The 21,196-nt window shown below is 40.6% G+C and overlaps 2 pseudogenes; both read left to right on the top strand.

The window, feature by feature from the left end:
* Positions 1–4,795: 4,795 nt before the first annotated feature.
* Positions 4,796–8,788, top strand: LOC141413807 (plakophilin-4-like; annotated as a pseudogene).
* A 5,544-nt stretch (positions 8,789–14,332) lies between these two features.
* On the top strand, positions 14,333–15,254 carry LOC141414058 (spindlin-1-like; annotated as a pseudogene).
* The last annotated feature ends 5,942 nt before the right edge of the window (positions 15,255–21,196 follow it).

The raw sequence follows: 21,196 nt of genomic DNA on the forward strand, positions 1-21,196 counted from the left end.
CAGCACCAAAAATAACTGCTAAGGATACTTGACACTCCTATAAACCAGACAGGATGGTTTGTTTTCCTATGGAAAACACAAGATACACTACTGGAAGTGTAAAAAGATTTTGTTTAAGGAATTTTTTTTTATCTTATCTTCTACTTAAACATAAATGAATAAGACATATTAAAAGGAAACAATTCTATTCTCTTCACATTTACATTGAGTCTTACAGAAATTTTTCTATGCAGTTAGTCAATACAGCTTCATTTTAAAGGTGCTGTTCCTTTGCAGTTGCATCTTAGGTTGCTTGATCAACTATATTTATGGACAGATTCACTCATTCATTGAAGAATTGTCTTACTTTATACCCACTATGTGCTAAACACAAATTTTATCCAGAGAAGATTTCTGAAGAGGAGCTCTTTGTAGATTATTTCATTCAATCTTTGAATACAATTTTTCCTAAAATACCTATTGATTGCTAAACATACTGTGAGCCACCAAAGATACCTTCATGATCCTGTAGTGTTGGTAAAATGAGCAAGTACAATAATTCACTATAAGTGGCAGAGTGGGGTCTTAGGAAAGAGGAGAGATGTAGTTGCTCAGTTCAGGAAATTAGCAAATGTTTTCTTGATAAAGTGATCTATAATCTAAGAAATGAAGAATTATGGAGGAATAACATGGCATAGGAGGAGCAAAGTTTTCTAAGCAATGAGCTTCATGAGTATAAAATTATGGGATGAGAGAGCATGCGCAAGGATAAAGAAAGGTTGGGAATGCTGGGACATTAAGTTGATGTGCACAGTTAGAAATGAGGCTGATGTGGTGGGTAGGCTTTAGACAAACTAAGATATTTGGTGTTTATCCTCAAACACCTGAGAATCCCCTCCCTTTGAAGTGATTTAAGTTGAACACACACATAAGTAAAATAATGTGTATTTTTAATTGGATTATCACGTGCAATATGGCAAAATGATGTACCTATACCTCATCATTGTACCTTGCCTCTACTCAAGAACCCTTCAATTTCTGTCTTTCCACTGATGCTCTTGCTTCTCCAAGTGAGCTCAGGAACAGTTCGCTAGTTGTATCTCATCGAAAAATCTCAGATAGTCATAGGAAAATCTTAAGGAAGGTCCTCCATTAAAAACTGTTACAGACAAGAATGACACATTACTTTATGAAGAATAGACAACAGGTCAAGTTTTAAAAATCAACCCTTTATTTTTGAAAATTGAAAAGACATACAGAAGAGTAAAAGAGTGTAGTAATTGTGTTATTCAGCTTTCTATCTCTGTGACAAAATATCTGAGAAAATCAACTTTAAAGGAGGAGATATTAACTTTAACTCAAGATTTCAGGGTTTTTTGGAGCTGGTGGTAAGGCAAAACATCATGACTAAGGGTATGATGCAAGAGAGCTGCTCATCTCATGGCATCCTGGAAAACGAGAGAGATAGAGAGAGAGAACAAGGTGTAATCCCCAGCAGACCTACTTCCCTCCTACCCCCTCGCTACCAGACAGAAACTATTTTGCCCTTATCTCTAATTTTGTTGAAGAGAGAGTGTAAGCAATAATAGGAAGGAACAAGGGTTTTTGCTAGTTGAGGTAAGGATAGCTATACAGGGAGTTTACTCGAATTGCTTTCCTGTTCATTGGTGTTACATTCTAAATTAATTCTTCTTAATTAACCTTTTCTCTAGTTCCTGGTCCCCTTCTCCTATTGGCCACTGTTACTTTAAAGTTTCTGCATTGGTTCCTTTGCATTGAGGACATCAAATGCTATCATGTTTTTTTCTCTTTGGTTTCTTTCCTATCCTCATACCTCCCTGTGTGCTCTCGCCTCATCATGTGATCAAAGTCCAATCTACTTGTTATGTTTGCCCTTGATATAAAGTCCGCATATGAGGCCCTAACTAACCCTGCTCAGGTTGATGTTCCCCAGTTCCATCCATTTACCTGCAAATGATAAGATTTCATTCTTCTTTATGGCTGAATATTATTCCATTGTGTATAAATACCACATTTTCTTAATTCATTCATCAATAGTGGGACATCTTGGCTGTTTCCATAACTGGGCTATTGTGAATAGTGCGGCAATAAACATGGCTGTGCATGTGCCTTTGGCGTAACCTGTGTTGCATTCCTTTGGGTATATACCCAAGAGTAGTATTGCTGGATCATATGGCAGATTTATGTTTAGATTTTTAAGAAGCTTCCAAATTTTTTTCCATAGTGGTTGTACTAGTTTGCATTCCCACCAGCAGTATATAAGTGTTCCTTTTTCCCCACATCCTTGCTAACAACTGTTGTTAGTGGTGTTTTTGATGATGGCTATTCTAACAGGGGTGAGGTGGAATCTTAGTGTAGTTTTGAATTGCATTTCCTTAATGGCTAGAGATGGTGAGTATTTTTTCATGCATTTTTTGGCCATTTGAATTTCTTCTTTTGAGAAAGTTCTGTTTAGTTCACTTGCCCATTTCTTTATTGGTTCATTAATTTGGGAGAGTTTAGTTTTTTGAGTTCCCTATATATTCTGGTTATCAGTCCTTTGTCTGATATACAGCTGGCGAATATTTTCTCCCACCCTGTGGGTGGTCTCTTTAGTTTAGAGACCATTTCTTCTGTTGAAAAGAAGCTTTTTAGTTTTATGAAGTCCCATTTGTCTATGCTATCTCTAAGTTGCTGAGCTGCTGAGATCTTTTCAATTCTTTAACAATTTCATTAGAATGATTTCTAATCATTCAATAATCATTGTATAACTATACAAATCAGTGCATTTTGGTAAATTTATAAACTTGTACAACTCCACCACATCTTGTTTAAGAACATAACCATCCCTACCGCCAACTTCCTTCATGTCCACTTGAAGTGAATTCACTCTTACTCCAACTCTAGGCAACATGTGCTTTCTGATTATTTTTCTTTTCTGATATTTCATGTAAATAGGAGTGTACATGTGTTTTTTTGCATTTGGAGTCTTTAATTTACATAAAATTCTGAGTTTAATTCATATTGCAGCCAACATCCGTCCTGTATCTTTTTATTTATAAAGAATATTTCATTGTCTGGATATATCACATTTTATATATCTATTTATCAGTTGTAGACATTTGACAATATGAATGATGCTTTTGTCAACATTCATATGCATTTATTTATAAGGGAATATGTTTTCACTTCTCTTGGGTACTTGCTATAGGTATGTTTAACTTTATAAGAACATTTTAAATTTCTACTTCTTTTCTCATTTTGATATTTTGTTTTCATTTGCTTAACTTTTTATTTCTGTTTGTTTTAGAATATTGCACTGATTAGACTCTCCAGAAGATTGTTCAAAAGAAGCAGTAAGAATATAAGCCTTTAGTCTTCATCAAGAACATACAACATTTCCTCTGCATTTCCCTGTAGATTTTTATCAGTTTGAGGAAATTCCTTTGTATTGCTAGTTTCGTGTGTTGTTGTCATCAAGAGGTGTGGGATTTTGTCATATTCTTTTTCTTAATTTGTTGAGCTACAACTCACCAAGTACTTGCATACTGTTCATGTATGTGATAATTTTATCAGTCTATAATATTGCATAATGGTATTTATTATTTTATATGTATATGTATGTTTTGGTTTATCTGTATACTTTAATTTTTATGGGAAAGAATTATGCCTCACTATTTTATATCTTCCCTAATTCTAACTAAGTACTATTCATATAGTGATGTTAGTTAATATTACATACAGGAATACACTGTAGAATCTGTATTTTAGAGTTGATAGAAAATTATTTTGGCTAGTGGAGCGTCTTAAGTGGTAGAGCACCTACCCAGTAAGAATGAGACCCTGAGTTCAAACCCCAGAACTACCAAAAGAAATTCAGAAAATTATTTAGCAATTGACTATATCAAGGATACACATTTTAAGATAAAACTGAAGATCCAAATTTTTACAGATTTTTTTAAAAGTTACTATTACAGCTGATAACTTAATGATTAATATTCTTTAGTTATTCTGTTCCAAATTTCTTAAGCTGGAGATATGAGTATTGAAGTAAGATAGCTCTTTATATTTAACTCAGAACACTTAGTTTAGCAAGTACTGTAATAATGGTTAAGTTGGAAATAGAACAGAGTGTTATTCTTTCTCTGTGAATTTCAGGATCATTTGAATTTGATACAAAGAAACTGGCATAGTTTTAAATTTTAAATAAGTGTATTGTTTTCACCCACAAAAAGGATGAAGCACTACATTTACCTAACTTCCTTTTGCTTTCAACAGTTGCTACAAGTGATTTTGTAGCATGGCTCATTGATTTCAACCCTTAGTAGTCTTTATCTGCATTTAAAATATGGTCAAGCCAAAAATAAAAGCTATAATGCAACTTGATCAAGTTCTTCAATACTAAATTAGCCTTTTTTCCCCAAATACTTTGGCATGAACATGTAGTTAAGCTTGAATGCATAACACATATATAAAAATCAGTATATTTATTTCATTAGTATTTGTATATCGGGAAAGTGTTTCATGAAAGAATGTTTAGGGCGGCGTGCTGACGTTCCCTGGAGCCCGGGGCTGGCCGGTCAGGCAGGCTGGCGGCTGGGTGGGTGGCGGCAGCGACCTCTGGCCAGTAGAGGGGACTCTGGGGCTGAGCCCTTATCGACGCCGGCCGCGGAGGCGGCACCATGGGCACGGGCTAGAGGGGCAAGTTGGCCACCGCCGCCACCGGGGTGGTGGGAGAGCCTCTTCGAGGGAGGGTGCGGGTGAGGGAGGGAGGGGTGGGCAGCGGCATCGCCGCAGAACTTTTTTAAGTTTTTCGGGTGCTGCAGCGGCTATCCCTCGGAACGGATGTCTCTGATGTCTGGAGCGACGACGGCTGCTGCCTAACCTGGAAAGAGGAATGCCCGCTCCTGAACAGGCCTCACTGGTGGAGGAGGGACAAACACAGACCCGCCAGGAAGCTGCTTCCACTGGCCCAGGCATGGAACCCGAAACCACAGCCACCACTATTCTAGCTTCTGTGAAGGAGCAGGAGCTTCAGTTTCAGTGACTCACCCGAGAACTGGAAGTGGAAAGGCAGATTGTTGCCAGCCAGCTAGAAAGATGTAGGCTTGGAGCAGAATCACCAAGCATCGCCAGCACCAGCTCAACTGAGAAGTCATTTCTTTGGAGATCAACAGAGGTGCCAAATACTGGTGTAAACAAACCTAGAGTTTCTGATGCTGTTCATCCCAACAACTATCTCATCAGGACAGAGCCAGAACAAGGGACCTTCTATTCACCAGAACAGACATCTCTCCATGAAAGTGAGGGATCATTGGGTAACTCAAGAAGCTCAATGCAACTGAACTCTTACTCTGACAGTGGGTTCCAGAAAGCAGGGAGCTTTCACAACAACCAGGGTATGACCAAGGCAGATGGTAGGCAACAGTACTCATTCACAGGATCAACCAGTAACCATTTGCTGAGGAATTCAAGAGCTGAAGGACAAACACTAGTTCTGCCATCAGTAGCCAATCGGGCCATGAGAAGAGTTAGTTCAGTTCCAGCTAGAGCACATTAGATCAAGGGCAAACACAACAAGGGGATTGGACTATGAGCACATGATAAAAGCGAGAGCACACAAGGGAGGGGTGAGGATAGGTAAGACACCTAAAAAACTAGCTAGCATTTGTTGCCCTTAATGCAGAGAAACTAAAGCAGATACCTTAAAAGCAACTGAGGCCAATAGGAAAAGGAGAACAGGTACTAGAGAAAAGGTTAGATCAAAAAGAATTAAACTAGAAGGTAACACCCACGTACAGGAAATCAATGTGAGTCAATGCCCTGTATAGCTATCCTTATCTCAACCAGCAAAAACCCTTGTTCCTTCCTATTATTGCTTATACTCTCTCTACAACAAAATTAGAAATAAGGACAAAATAGTTTCTGCTGGATATTGAGGGGGGGAGAGGGAGGGGGCAGAGTGGGTGGTAAAGGGGGGGTGGGGGCAGGGGGGAGAAATGAACCAAGCCTTGTATGCACATATGAATAATAAAAGAAAAAGGAAAAAAAATAGAGCACAGTCTCCTTCTTATGTTATCAGCACAGGCGTGTCTCCTTCAATGGGGTCACTGAGAACTTCTCTGGGTAGTGGATTTGGCTCTCCATCAGTGACCAATTCCAGACCTCTGAACCCCAGTGCATACTCCTCTACCACATTACCCGCTCAGTGGGCAGCCTCTCCATACTCACAGAGACCTGCCTCCCCAGTAGCTGTGTCGCGGATTGGGTCAGTCACTTCCCGACAGACCTCCAATCCCAACGGACCAACCCTTCAATTCCAAACTACCACCAGAGTGGGGTCCCCACTGACTCCGACGGATGTACAGACTCGAGTAGCTTCCCCATCCCAAGGCCAGGTGGGGTCGTCATCCCCCAAACGCTCAGGGATGACCGCCATACCACAGCACCTGGGACCATCACTGTAAAGGACTGTTCATGACATGGAGCAATTTGGACAGCAGCATATGATGTTTATGAGAAGGTGGTTCCTCCGTGGCCAGACAGCCTGACAGGTTTACGGAGTTCCTATGCTAGTCAACACAGTCAGCTTGGGCAAGACCTTCGTTCAACTGTGTCTCCTGACTTGCACATCAGTTCTATATATGAGCCCAAACCATGGAACCGTGGAGCTCCAAGGATCTCAGACAGCATTGTACTGCACAGGTTCAGGTGTTGGAAATCTACAAAGGACATCCAGCCAACAAAGTAACCTTACATACCAAAGAAATAATTATGCTGTGAACACAGCAGCTACCTATGCGGAGCCCTACAGGCCAATACAATACCGAGTACAAGAATGCAATTACAATAGGCTTCAGCACACAGTGCCATGATGGCACCACAAGATCCCCATCAATAGACAGCATTCAGAAAGACACCAGGGAGTTTGCCTGGCGTGATCCTGAGTTGCCTGAAGTCATTCATATGCTGCAGCACAGTTCCCGTCTGTTCAGGCAAATGTGGCAGCCTACCTGCAGCACTTGTGCTTTGGTGACAACAAAGTGAAGATGGAGGTATATAGGCTAGGGGGAATCAAGCACCTGGTTGACCTTTTGAACCACAGAGTTTTGAAAGTTCAGAAAAATGCTTGTGGTGCCCTCTGAAACCTTGTTTTTGGCAAATCTACAGATGAGAATAAAATAGCAATGGAGAATGTTGGTGGGATACCTGCCTTGTTGTGATTGTTAAGAAAATCTTTTGATGCAGAAGTAAGGGAGCTTGTTACAGGAGTTCTTTGGAATTTATCCTCATGTGATGCTGTAAAGATGACAATCATTCGAGATGCTCTCTCAACCTTAACAAACACTGTGATCATTCCACATTCTGGGTGGAATAACTCTTCTTTTGATGATGATCATAAAATTCAATTTCAGACTTCACTAGTTCTGCATAACACCACAGGTTGCCTGAGGAACCTCAGTTCTGCAGGGGAGGAAGCAAGGAAACAAATGCGATCCTGTGAGGGGCTGGTGGACTCACTACTATATGTGATCCACACGTGTGTAAACACATCTGATTACGACAGCAAGACAGTAGAGAACTGTGTGTGCACCCTGAGAAACCTGTCCTATCGGCTGGAGCTGGAGGTCCCCCAGGCCCAGCTACTAGGGCTGAATGAGCTGGATGACTTGCTAGGAAAAGAGTCACCCAGCAAAGACTCTGAGCCAAGCTGCTGGGGGAAGAAGAAGAAAAAGAAAAAGAGGACTCCACAAGAGGATCAATGGGATGGAGTTGGCCCTATCCCAGGACTGTCCAAGTCCCCCAAAGGGGTGAGATGCTATGGCATCCATCAGTGGTAAAACCATATCTGACTCTTCTAGCAGAAAGTTCCAATCCAGCCACCTTGGAAGGCTCTGCTGGATCTCTCCAGAATCTCTCTGCTGGCAAGTGGAAGTTTGCAGCATACATTCGGGCAGCTGTCCGAAAAGAAAAAGGGCTCCCCATCCTTGTAGAGCTTCTAAGGATGGATAATGATAGAGTTGTCTCTTTTGTGGTGACTGCCTTGAGGAATAGGGCACTAGACGTTTGCAATAAGGAGCTCATAGGTAAATACGCCATGTGAGACCTGGTCAACTGGCTTCTGGGTGGCAATGGCCCCAGCATACTGTCTGACGAGACCATGGCGGCCATCTGCTGCATGCTGCATGAGGTCACCAGCAAAAACATGGAGAACGCCAAAGCCCTGGCTGACTCTGGAGGTGTAGAGAAGCTGGTGAACATAACCAAAGGCAGGGGATACAGATCCTCTCTGAAAGTGGTGAAGGCGGCAGCCCAGGTCTTGAATACATTATGGCAATATCGGGACTTCTGGAGCATTTACAAAAAGGATGGATGGAATCAGAACCATTTTATTACACCTGTGTCAACATTAGAGCAAGACCGATTCAAATCACATCCTTCCTTATCCACCAGCAACCAACAGATGTCACCCATCATTCAGTCAGGCTCCAGCAAACCTTCACCAAATTACATCAGTTCCTATTCCTTACCAGCAAGAGAACAAAATAGACTGCTACAGCATCAGCAGCTGTGTTATAGTCGAGGTGAGTCCAACAGAAAGAACTTTGATGCATACAGATCATACTTGCTGTCTCCTCATAGCTATGAAGACCCTAATTTTGATGACCGAGTTCACTTTCCAGCTTCTACTGATTACTCAACAAAGTATGGACTCAAGTCAAACACAAATTACATGGACTTTTATTCCACTAAACGACCTTCTTACAGAGCAGAACAGTATTCAGGGTCCCCAGACTCGTGGGTGTAGCACAAGACACTCGGCAAAGGACCTCTTTCCTTCTAACCTTGTTTGGAGTGAGGTGAAAAGTCGTCTTGCTGATTTGATGATGAAATGTGAACGTTAAATGGAAGGAATGAGTGAAGAGCCTATTTTTTTTTCTTTTGAGGAATTTTCAGGGAAGTGAGGAAACCCTTGGGAGAGGACTTTCTAAGCTCTGTTTAGGTGTTAGATCTAATTATTTGTAGATTCTATAGTCTGGTGAAGGTGTGGGTGATGTGATGAGAGGCTTGAGAAATGGGTGAAATTAGATGGGATATGTGTAGGTCAAATCAAATTAAAGATGATTTTTTTAATGTGAATAAAGTTATGTTCTGATAGTTTGTACAGAGAAAAATAATAAAATGGATGCCCTTCATGTTTTATTGCTAATACTAAATGTCAAGATTGTATGCTATTATGTCTTGTAAATTTCTTTTGTTGGTGTAAATATGGAAATGCCATATTGGTTAAGTGCCATCATTTGTAATGCACTGTGTCACTTGAAAAGAGATTTGAAGAAACTGACAGCTTAAAAAACAAATGGGGAACCCAAGGAACTGTTAACAATTAACAACAAGCTAAGATATCCTGTGTTTTCACAATGAATAGTGTACGTTGGAAGCACAAAGTCCAGTCTGGTATAACAGCGCCATGCCCATTCCCTGCCTCTTTCATAGGACACTTCACTGCCATTTTCTATGCACATGAAAGAAAAATAAAGGTGGAAATTTCATCCAAAAAAAGAATGTTTATTTTACTTATTATTTGTGTATTTATGTATGTATTAGTTGATATCATAATTCTTATCAATTCATATTTATCTTATTGGTATTATCAGTCAGCACCCATCAACCTTGTAGAATATGTAACATCATAGTAAATACATTTTCACTCTTTCCTGCATTTTCCTATCTGTATATGGGCATAACTTGTTGATTTCACAATTAGTTTGGACCCTAAGTATGAGGCAAAATTGAAGGAATATTCATTGTGAATTGAAATAGCATAACTCTCCCTAGAATTATTATTTCTCTTGCATGAGGGAGGTACTTAAGATAGTGATTACACATAAACAGAATAGTGATTTTTTAAAAATTTAGGGATTCAGAATGAATATATGCCTCATTCATTGCAAAAATCTACACAATCTTGCAAAGAATAGGAATGAACAATGACTTACAGAAGTAAATACATATTTGTGTACATATGTATGTGCATGTATGTATATGTACATATATAATTAAATATGAAGTTTCATTATGTAGAAGAGGGTCAAATGGACTTGTGGGCTGGATAAATTTAAAATGTTGGAGGTGACACTTAAATATGTCTCAAGAAGAATATGCCCATAAAGTAAGTTTGTCCTCAGTATCATGTCCTTATTGCCCAGCACAGCATAGCTTTAGTGTTTAGTACATATTAATTAAACCAAGAAAATTGTGATATTAACTGAACATAGATTGTGGTCTGGTATATTTGGTTAGCATAATTTTTTATTATTACTCATTAAATTTTTAAGTTCATTTAAAAGTCATAGCACAAGAATACATTATCATGGAGAATATAAATGTGAATTAAGCCAATATGTAAAGATGCTTCAAATGCAGCCTTTAAATTTGGACTACAACTTTCATTAAACACAATTTTCTTGTAGCCAAAACAAACAAAAAACATGATTGGTTATAAAATTTAGAGTGTCAACTAAGGGAATATGTTTTTAAGAAGCAGCATAATGATTTTGGAAATATCATTTTATTTCCTAAAACTTAAGTTAAAAAAAAGACATATAATGATAGTTCTCTATTTTTATGACATTTGAATCAAGGGAACAAGTAGTGTTATACTCAAGGGAATGCCATTCTTTGCTTTAATGGAAAGAGTGGAGTCTAATTACCAGCAATGACTACACTAAGCAATCAAAAGAACTCCCCAAAGAATACCAAGAGAAAAAAATTAGGAATATCTTAGTTTGTAATTACAAAGTAAATTATAATTAAATGCTTTTGTCTAATGGTAAAATTGGCTCATGAATGAATATAAAGCCTGTGTGTCCTTTTACAGTGTTAGAGGCCTCATGGGTACACATTTTAAGAAAGACATTACTTCATAAGAGTTTTGTTTATGCTGTCAAGACTCAAAAATGACATTGTCATTTCAAATACCTTCCATCTTCTGACTCTTACCACTCCTGATTCCAATTTTGCGAATATAGATACTAGGTTCACACGAATGCGGATATTTAATATAATTAAACTGACATTTAAAATATATGGGGAAGGGTAGATTAATTAATAATAATTTGGATATCGTTATCAACTTAAAAATTGAATTAAGTTTCATTTCTACTTCAAACCATTCACCATGTAGACCAGCCTGGCCTGGAACTTCTTATGTAGCTCATGTTGGCTTCAAACTCATGGTCCTCCCATCTCAGCCTCCCAAATACTGAGATTATAGATTTGAAGCACCATATCCAGCTAGCCATTCACATTTTTATTAACATATATTAAATTGTTCTATATAAAGGGTTTCTTTATGATACATCCATACATCCATACAATTTACCTCAATCATATTCACTCTGTCTTACTTTCTCTACCCCCTTCCTCCTTTTCCCCTTCTTCTTCTACCTTCTTTATAGACCCCATTTTACTTTCCTGACCTTGGTTGTTTTGTTTTATTTCCCCCTTAGTTTCCATAAATGAGAGAAAACATGCGATATTTGTCTTTGTGAGACTATTTACTTAACATAATATCCAGTTCTATCCATTTTCCAGAAAATGACATAAGCTCATTCTTCTTAATGACTGAATAAAATCCCAGTGTGTGCATATACCACATTTTTTATCCATTCATCCATTGGTGGGCACCTAGGTTGATTACATAATTTGGTGATGTTTATTGTAGGGCTGCAATAAGCATGGGTATACAACTATGTGTATAATAAACTGACTGATTCTTTTGGGTATGTACCAAGAAGCAGTATGGCTGGATCATATAATCAAATTAGAAAATAGATAATGGAACTGAATAGGTACTTTTCAAATGAAAAAAAATGGCAAGTAAATAGATGAAAAACACATCTTACCCATTGGGGAAATGCAAACAAAGACTACATTGAGATTCTACTTCATGCTAGTCAGAAAGGAACACAAACACAACAAATGCTGGCAAGGGTATAGGAAAAAGGAAATCTTGTACATTTTTAGTAAGATATTAAATTAATATGGACACTATGGAAATCAGTATGGAGGGTCTTCAAAATATTAAAAGTAGAATTTAGACACATTGAGACACCAGGGTTATGTGTGAAGAAGACACAATGATAAAGTGACCTTCTCTAAGACAAGAAGGTAGGCCTCAGAAAAAAGGCAAACCTGAACTTGGACTTGAAGCCCCAAGAACTGTGAGAACTAAGTTTCTGTGGTTTAAATCACACAGTTTTGGGCATTTTGTTATGACAGCCATAGTGAACTAAATATGACACTGTCTTTTCCAATCCAGCACAATACTGTTAATTCTAATTTGTTTTTCTTTCAATATCTGTAATGCACTTCTCTGATAGTGAACTTTCAGGCCCCCATTATCTATCTCATGTTCATATGCTTGATAACTCCCTCTATAAGACAAATCTCTTATCTCTGCCCCTACACTTTCCACTGCATGAATGACTTCCTCACTTTAGTTGGAATTCAACGCATTATTCTCTGAGGATACACTCCTCTCCCTTCTTATGTTCTGATATCTGATGCTGGGACATCTGTGCTGGAATCAGGCTCTGATACTCTACAAAATACCACTTCTCTGCTACAGTGCCCTCTTCACACTGGCCTGGCTCTGGTCCCACATGGCTAGTTCATAAATATCCTTCTTATCCCATTCATTCATTCCTTTTTTTACCCCATTCATTCTATAATACATTGACCTCACTCTGCCTCTTCTCATCATCCTTTCAAAGCATCCCTCCAAAGCATCAAGGATGCTTACTTTACATTGCCTCAGTGTACAGCTTTACAACATAAAGATTCAATAGAAGAAAATAAGGGATGAGAAGAAGAAATTCTAGAAGCCTATTTTAGAAGGCTCGATAGCCTTCCATACATATACATTGAAGCAAGAGGTAAATATAATAACAGTCATAAAAAAGTAATGTCACTCTTTTTTTTTCTAAGAAGCTCCAAGAAGGTGACAGCATTCTTGAGAGAGGAATCCTACACATGTAGAAGGTGTCACACAACAATACAGGAATGAAGGGATCGTTGAGTTAGTGAGCTCCAAAGGGCAATAGCAGTGAATTGTGTAAACATAAGCTCCATCTTATCAATGAACAAAAGATGCTAGTAGGGGTTTATTTCTGTATGTAATGCAACAGGCTCTAAATACCTGAAGGAAAAAAATCTATGAGTTTGAACTGTTTTTAAAATAATTCAATGTGTAAAATTTTGAGTCAGATCCAGTGAGATTTGACCACAGGTCTCAGCCAGCAGTGAAGTAAAAAACAACCTTAGGACCAATGGACAGTGACCATTTTGTTTTGTTTATATAATAGATTGAAAGACCTCTGAGGGGCAGTGTCTTACTCAGGGCTTTCCAGAAAATCAGAACCCATTAGGTTCTGCAAGGGATTCTAGGACTCCCTGGGGACACCAAAATTGTTAGATAACATGGGATAGTATTTGCACATAAGTTACATACATCCTCCCATATATGTTAAATCATCTTCATACTTTTTTATAATGCCTAGTATATAATGGGAAGCATATAGCAAACAAAGCTACTAACCTGATGCTAGAAGCAAAGAGAAAGAAAGGAAGGAATTCCAATATTCCCTTCAAGGCTGGCATTCTGTGACCTATTTCTCCCAACTAGATCTCACCTTCTAAAAATTCCCATCAGCTGGAGACCAAAAGCCATGAGATTTGGGGGATAATTAAGATCCAAAATGTAACATTCTGCTTCTGGCCCCAGAAAACTCATGTACCTCTCACAAAGTAAAATGCATCCAGCCCATTTCCTAGAATCCTCACAATCTTAACAGGTATAGCACTGGCTCAGAAATCCAAGTCCAATGTCTCTGAGAGTCAAGGCTGACTCTTAGCTGTGATGTTCTGCAAAATCAAAAGGAAAGTCATGATCGGGCAGGGTAACTAGAGGCCTAAGGTGTTGGGCAGGCATGCTTGGGGGGTGGGAAAAAGAAAGTCATGGAGCATGGGTGGAGAGGATCCATCTGGCTTGGACTGGGCCGGCAGGAGAATGAGTGAGCCACGATGGACCCAATGGGCCTGCAGAAGTTGGATTCAGTGGCTGGCAGAGTGCTTGTGATTCCATGTAGTTTTGCTGAACTTGTAAAAAAGGCACAATGATGGTGGATTAACAAGAACACTGACATTCTGTGAAAAGTTTCAAAGTAGAGACTGTTGAATTTTCACCCTAGTCAAGCAGCTCTGCTGCTCACATAAATACAGATGAGTGAAGACCCCACTCAGAAAGACACCAGGACAGTGGTCCAGAGCTGATGCAGGCAATGCCAGAATGTGTGCAAACATGATGAAGAAGAGGCTGTGCCACAAGCTCATGCAGAATGGAGACAGAGAAGGCCCATGATCTCTTGTCTGCATCTTGAAGGCTCAAGAGAGCTGATGGTGTAATTCAGTCCAAGTGCAAAGGCCTGAGAAGCAGGAGAGCCACTGGTGTTAAGCCCCAGTCCAAGGCAGGAGAATAGTGATGTCCCAACTCAAGCAAGCAGGCAGGAAGTAAAAAGAAAGCACTGGAGCAGTGTAAGTCCAAGCAAGCCTGAGTCCTAGCCTGTGCAGAACATCACAAGCAGCAGGATCCAGCATGGGTGAAGAGAGGGCAATGGGCCCTGTCACCCAGTGGAAAGGGACTGTCCTGGACCAGGTGCCTGTGAATCCTTCTTTGTGTCTTATAAAGTATGATGGATATTTCTGTCCTTATGGGTTAGAACTTAATAAAGAAAAAAGAGTTTCTGTGCTGGAAGTCCTCCATGACAGAACTGCAAGATCTTGAATCAGTAATGTGCACTTAAGCAGACACAATGATGGGAAAGCAGTGAAGATTTGCCAATATGTTTGAGACAGAGGATGGCTCCAAAGATGAGCAGAGGGGAATGGTCTTGGCACAGGCACCTGTCATGAACACATGGTTTTACATCACCTATGTGAAAGACCCTATGCTATACATGTATAGTTCCTAGATGATTGCAAAGAAGGTGACATTCACATCAGGCCCTATTTTAATGATTCACCTCCAGTAGAAAGGGAACCTGGAGATGTTGTGGACAGCCTGATAGGGAAACAAGTGGAATTTGCCAAAGAAGACAGCTGAAAAGACTGGCACGGTCATTCACCAAGTAGAAGGCAAACCATCCTACTACATCATCAGGTTGGGTGACAATTTCCATATTTATGTCTACAATTTGGCAAAAACATCCTAGATGTCATCATGAATTTGCCAATTTTTTGAATTGTTAACTGTATAATTTGTAGACAGAAAGGCTTGACTGCTTTCCAGTTTAATGAAAGCTTAAAGGTCCCTGTGAACCCACAATCTCTTCCAGCATACCTGGCTTTGTTCTGAATAGTACAGATTGCTGTGAACACAGACACAGACACAGACACACAGACACAGACACACACACACACACACACAGAAAAATCCACAAACTTCCCAGATATAGTAGCACAGTGTAAACATTCCCTTTCCAAAAGTGAGGAATAGGAGAATACCGAGGAAGGATTGGACTAAGGCAAGACTGAAACCCAGAAGGGCAAACATTACATCCTATAGCCCTATGTTTGTGCAAACACATACAGGCCAGGACATAAAGACAGAGTCTCAGGGTAGGGCCATGCCATGGCCTGTACCCTGCAGAAACAAGGTATGAATAGCTCTACAGCCCTGCTGACTCCCAGTGTCATCAAAAGGCCCCTGGCCCTTACCCTGCAGAAACCTGGAGTCACACAGTGGCCTCTGACCTGTGTGACTCCTGTGTGAAACTTGGAGGCCAAAAACAAAAGTGGGGTCAGGAATAGCTTGAAGGCACTGCCCTCCAGACATCTGGGAGCTGGCAATAGACCAAAGACTCTCCCCTACAGAAACTAGCTTCTACCAAAAGAAAGTAGTCTCTCCCCTGCACACACCAAGGGCCAAATGTAGTCCATGATATCTGCCCTGCAGTTGACTTGGGCTAGGAAGAGATCACGGTGTCTGGTCTACAGAGGCCCAGGTGATAGAGAGACATCAAGGTATTTACTATGAAGAAACTCAGAATGTTGTCAGGACTGACCTTTGTACAAAAAACACCATGTGACCTGCTGCAGCCTGTGCCCTACAAGCACACAGGTACTAGAGATAGGCTGCAGATACATCTACACATGTACATGGAGCCCTCTAGAATCCTCTTTGTTAAAGACACTAGGAGTCCTGGAACAGACTGTACCAGTGGGTTGTAGACAACTGAGAATGAGATAATCTTAATAGAGTCAAAGTTCAATAATGCCTGATGTGTTTAGGGATATCAGAGTTCACCCCAATTTTTTGATAAAAATTTTCAGAAAACACATGGCTTAAAATACATGGTCATGCATGAGAATATCCTTTGGCAACTAAAAATTCTGAATAGAATCCTTTTTGAATATCAGTAAGAAGTTTCTCTGTTGCCCACAAACTTGCAGAGGGACAAAGACGGTCTGTGGGTGTCAGGACTAGAAGAGTCAGGTCAGGGAGACTCTGGGAGGCCTCCCAAAGCCAGACCTGTGTGGCTGTATGTCACCTGGAGACCATTCAGAGGACACAGCTAAGGCAGCCACATCCAAAATCATAACCCAGAGTATCATAGCTATATCCACATCTGGTTCAGATCCCACACATGACTCTGAGGACATTGAAGAAATCAGGGGCTCTCCAAACATTGTGTCCTGCCTGAGCTCCATCAACTTCACAATTCAATACCTACTGTATCTCTCAATCTGCCTTCACACAGGGATGCCACCCTGTCCTTTATTATATGCTCAAGGGAGCCTCAGTACACAGGTTAAAAACTGAAGTCCCCAACTGCTGTCAGATCCCCACTGCTCATTTACCCTCTCTTCTATTACCAAAACTTGTAGCACAGACAATACAGTATCTGGCTCCTGTGTGCTTGCATGTGTGTCTGCTTGTGAGCCTGTGTTCAAACACATATGCAAATTTATCTGTGAGTGCATTTGTGGCCATTTCAGAATACGTATCTGTATGTGCATATGAATGTTTATGTTTATAGAAGATTTTGTGTGTCTGTATGTATACGTTGCTTTGGATTAATTTATGATTTTCACTAGAATCTACTTTGGTACTCAGGTCTGAGTTAACTTATGTTTCATTTTTTATTTTTGGAGGGGAAAATGTCAGGTTATGGAATCCAGGCAGGCTGAGAACTGGAACTGCTCCTCCCATAGCCTCCTAAGTGTGGGGATTACACATAGGCTACAACACAACTGGTTGGCATTATATTTTTTGACTTTCCCCTTCTTGCAATTGTACCAATTCTAAGTTCATGCATTCACAACAGGTGCCAACTCCTTGAGGGTTCCAGAGTAAGACAGGTAGGTATATATGGCATGTCTTTCTGAAGCTTTCTATGAGGCAGATAATAAATGGTTGCAACAGACCAAATAGCAGAAAAGGGAAAGCTATGAGAGGAAGAATGACCCATTTTTAGGTTAAAATGCCTAATGAGAAAGAGGATCTAGGTGTGAATTCATGTCAGTCTCCTCAAAGTTAGGGCCATGGTTCATCCCAGCCAGACACAGTACTGGGGTAGAGAAAGAGAGAGAGAAAGAGAGAGAGAGTGTGTATGTGTGTGTGTCTTTGTATAGTTGTTCATATGCTTTGGGTCAGGAAGCAGTCACCATGACAGTAGACATAGGGAAGGCCTTATCTGAGGCAGAATGTCAGTTAAGACCTTCATAAATGACCCCACTTCCTGGATAAGGACTAAAGAAAATTTAGAACTCTGGTGGCCAGGCAACCACATTACTGACTAATAGTTCATATCTCTGGAAAACGTGTAAAGAGAAAGATGCTCTCTTGCAGTCTCCATTGTTTGGAGGCTTAGGCCTCAGTACACCTCAGAGTGGAGGCCAACCCACTTCTGGAGAAATCAAGTCAAGACTGTGAATAATGTCTGTGGAGATGTTCCCAGAAGACACCAAAGGTGAGAGAGGACAGGAAAGGGCAAAAAATCCTTCCTCAGGTGTTTGTGTTTATGGGTGTTGAGTGCATTTTGCGTGCTTAAAGGAAAATTCAATGTTGCCATTTTCCCTTAATGGTATGACAAATTTGTTTTGTACATTGCTACTGGTCCATGTTGCAACTGTCATTCATTCACCACAAACCAGGGTGAGAATGAATGAGCCCACATACTAGGGGAGCACATCAGGTAAGAAACTACTCCCTAACTTAAGGGATGTCTAAGTCAGGATTCCTAAGAAATTTTTATTACAAACAAAGCATTTTATTTATAAATCTCTGTAAGAATATAGTTACATGGTAGTGAAATAGAATTTTGCATTTGAACATGATGAGTTTGTGTAATTTCTTAGTCTTTAATAAATTATGGAAAAATTTCAAATACAGTTATGTTGATAACATTTGATCATGGAAGTTCATTTGTACCATTTGCCAAGAAAAGTTAGGATGCAAATGCAACCTCATTTTCTCAAAATGATAAACACTTCCTTAATCACTAAGGAGCTACACAAAATACACACTGGGCCACAGTCCTGATTCTTGCCAAAAATAAACCAAAGCTCTCTCAGTATGAAGCATCCACTCAGTGAAGAGACTGAACTCAACTTTATACATATTATAAACATGCATATTTCCCTACTAATAAATACAATGTACAATCCTGCTAGGCTGGTGGAGTGGCTCAAGATTTAGAGCACCTGCCGAGCAAAACTGAGGCTCTGTATTCTAAACCCACTATTGCCACAAAAAGAAGAAGAAGAAGAAATATACAATATTATTATTGGCCAAATTCTGTCCCCCTCAAAATCATATGTTAACACTGTCACCACTAGGACCTCAGAATGCAAATGTATTTGTAAATAAGAACTTTCAAGAGGTGAATCTGTAAAAATGAGACCTCCTGCTTGGAGGTATTACCTTACCTAACATTAAATTATACTAGAGAGTCAAACCAACAAATCCAGCATGGAACTGACATCAAAGCAGGCCAGGCATCAATGTTTGAGGCCTTCATAGATTACAGCCCTCCTGGAAACAGCTCTGACCATGGGCACTTCTCAGGCTGCCCTTAAGGCACTGAGAAAAGTCACAAGAAGGACCAGGTTGAATCTTTATGAACAGAATGATGAGACCAGAATACATAACAAGGGCCACAGTGGACACAGACCAAGATTGTCTACTCAAAGTTAAAAGCCCTGAAGATGCACTAAAGAATCCAGGGCTCTGTGCATGACCATAGACACTGCAGGATGCACTCACTGCTTCCTTTGCTAGAGGGGGATAGTTCCTGTAAGGAATGAACTCATGAAATTTCTTCTGATAGCAGTTGGCAGTTAGAGCTGGTCCTATCACTTTCCGCACAGATCACACTCAGGTTCCTTGTGAACACAGGAACCCATGATTGCCTCAACACCAGCTGCTAACTTTTTTCCAATAAGTGGGACCCCCATGTCTTAGACTGCTTCAGTGTACTGTGCCCATGATCTCAGGGTTGTGGGTGAGGCCAGAACTGGTTGACCCCTCACTGTGTGGTAGAGTTGTCAATGATCCAGATTAGTGGTTTACATGGAAATGTTAGACAGGATTGAAGGGTTGATATGATCTAGAGTCCAGGAGGATGGCAAGCACTTGGTCAGCTCCTTGAGACCGGAATTATGGAGAAACTAGAATTACCCTGGGAAGGTCTTAGGGCCAGAATTGGGTTCATGCATTAGAAAGAGGTGCCTGATGTCATTGAGGGTTGCAGAGAAAGACAGGTGGATATACATGGGCATGACTTTGTGAAGCTTTCTATGAGGTGGATAATACCATGGTAACAACATAACCAAAATCAAAATGGGGAATTCCGTGAGAAGCGGAATGACTTGTCCAGAGTCAAGCACCTAAGTGGAAAGAGGATGTAGGTTGGAGTCCATGTGAATTTCCTCAAAGTTGGAGATGTGGATCATACCAGCCAGACACAGTAGTGGGGACGGTTTGTGTGTGTGTGTGTGTGTCTAAATGTGTGTGTGTGTGTGTGTCTAGTTGTCCACATGCTTTGGGTCAGAAAGCAGTAAGCATAATAGTAGACCTAGGGAAGACATGGTATGAGGCAGAGTATCAGTTGAGATCTTTGTAAGTGACCCCACTTCCCGGATGAGGACCAAAGAGAACTTAGAACCCTGGTGGCCAGGCAACCAGATTACCAGCCAACCACTAACAACTCATATCTCTGGAAAACATGTACAGAGAAATATGCTCCCTTGCTGTCTCCCATGGTGTGGAGGCTCAGGCTGCAATAGACCTCAGAGTGGATGCCAGCCCACATCTGGAGAAATTGAGTAAGGACTCGTGAATAATGCCTGTATAGATGTTCCCAGAGGACACCAAAGGTGAGAGAGAACAGGAAAGGGCAGATGAAGGGGGTCACTTAATCCACTCTTCTCTCCCACGGACCTCAAAAGATCCTTCCTCAGTTGTGTGTGTGTATGTGTTTGTGCGTGTGTGTGTGTGTGTGTGTGTGTGTTTGTGTGTTTAAAAGGAAATACTATGCCACAGTTTTCCCATAACTTTAGGGCAAATTGGTTTTCTACTTTGCTACAGTCTCCATGTTATAACTGTCCCTCCTTGGCCACAAACCAGGGTGAGAATGAATCAACCCACATCCCAGGGGAGCAAATTGGGGAAGAAATCCTCAAGGAAGTCATGCTGAAGAAAATGGTGGACCGCCTGGTGCTTTCCCTGTTGTTCAGGGGAAACTTCTTCAACCCCAACTTCCTGTGAAGCAAACAAACATTCACAACAACTTACCCTGAGCGTGGCAGACTGTTCTAATGGTGAGCACCACTCCCAAGCCCAGAGGACATGTCACTTCCTCTGTGCTCTCATGGCCTAGTCAGCTTGTATTGACTGGGTAGCACAGCTTACCACCCTAGGTGAGTGATTTGAGCCCAAGCGTGATGATCCATGCAAGTGCTAGGCCAAGATCAGTCCCATAGGTTTGACTAAGGGGTCTACTTAGTAAGGCTGCTGTGACCTCTGCCTTTGGAAAGACCAAGAGCAGGGGTTAAATAAAAGGTCATGTTTCATCCTACAGGTCTGAAACCAGATCAAGGGGTTGGTCAAAAGCCAACTACAGGAGCTGAGCCAGCTACCTCTGGGCCTCCA

Source organism: Castor canadensis, chromosome 11 (assembly GCF_047511655.1).
Source record: "Castor canadensis chromosome 11, mCasCan1.hap1v2, whole genome shotgun sequence".
Lineage (NCBI taxonomy): Eukaryota > Metazoa > Chordata > Mammalia > Rodentia > Castoridae > Castor > Castor canadensis.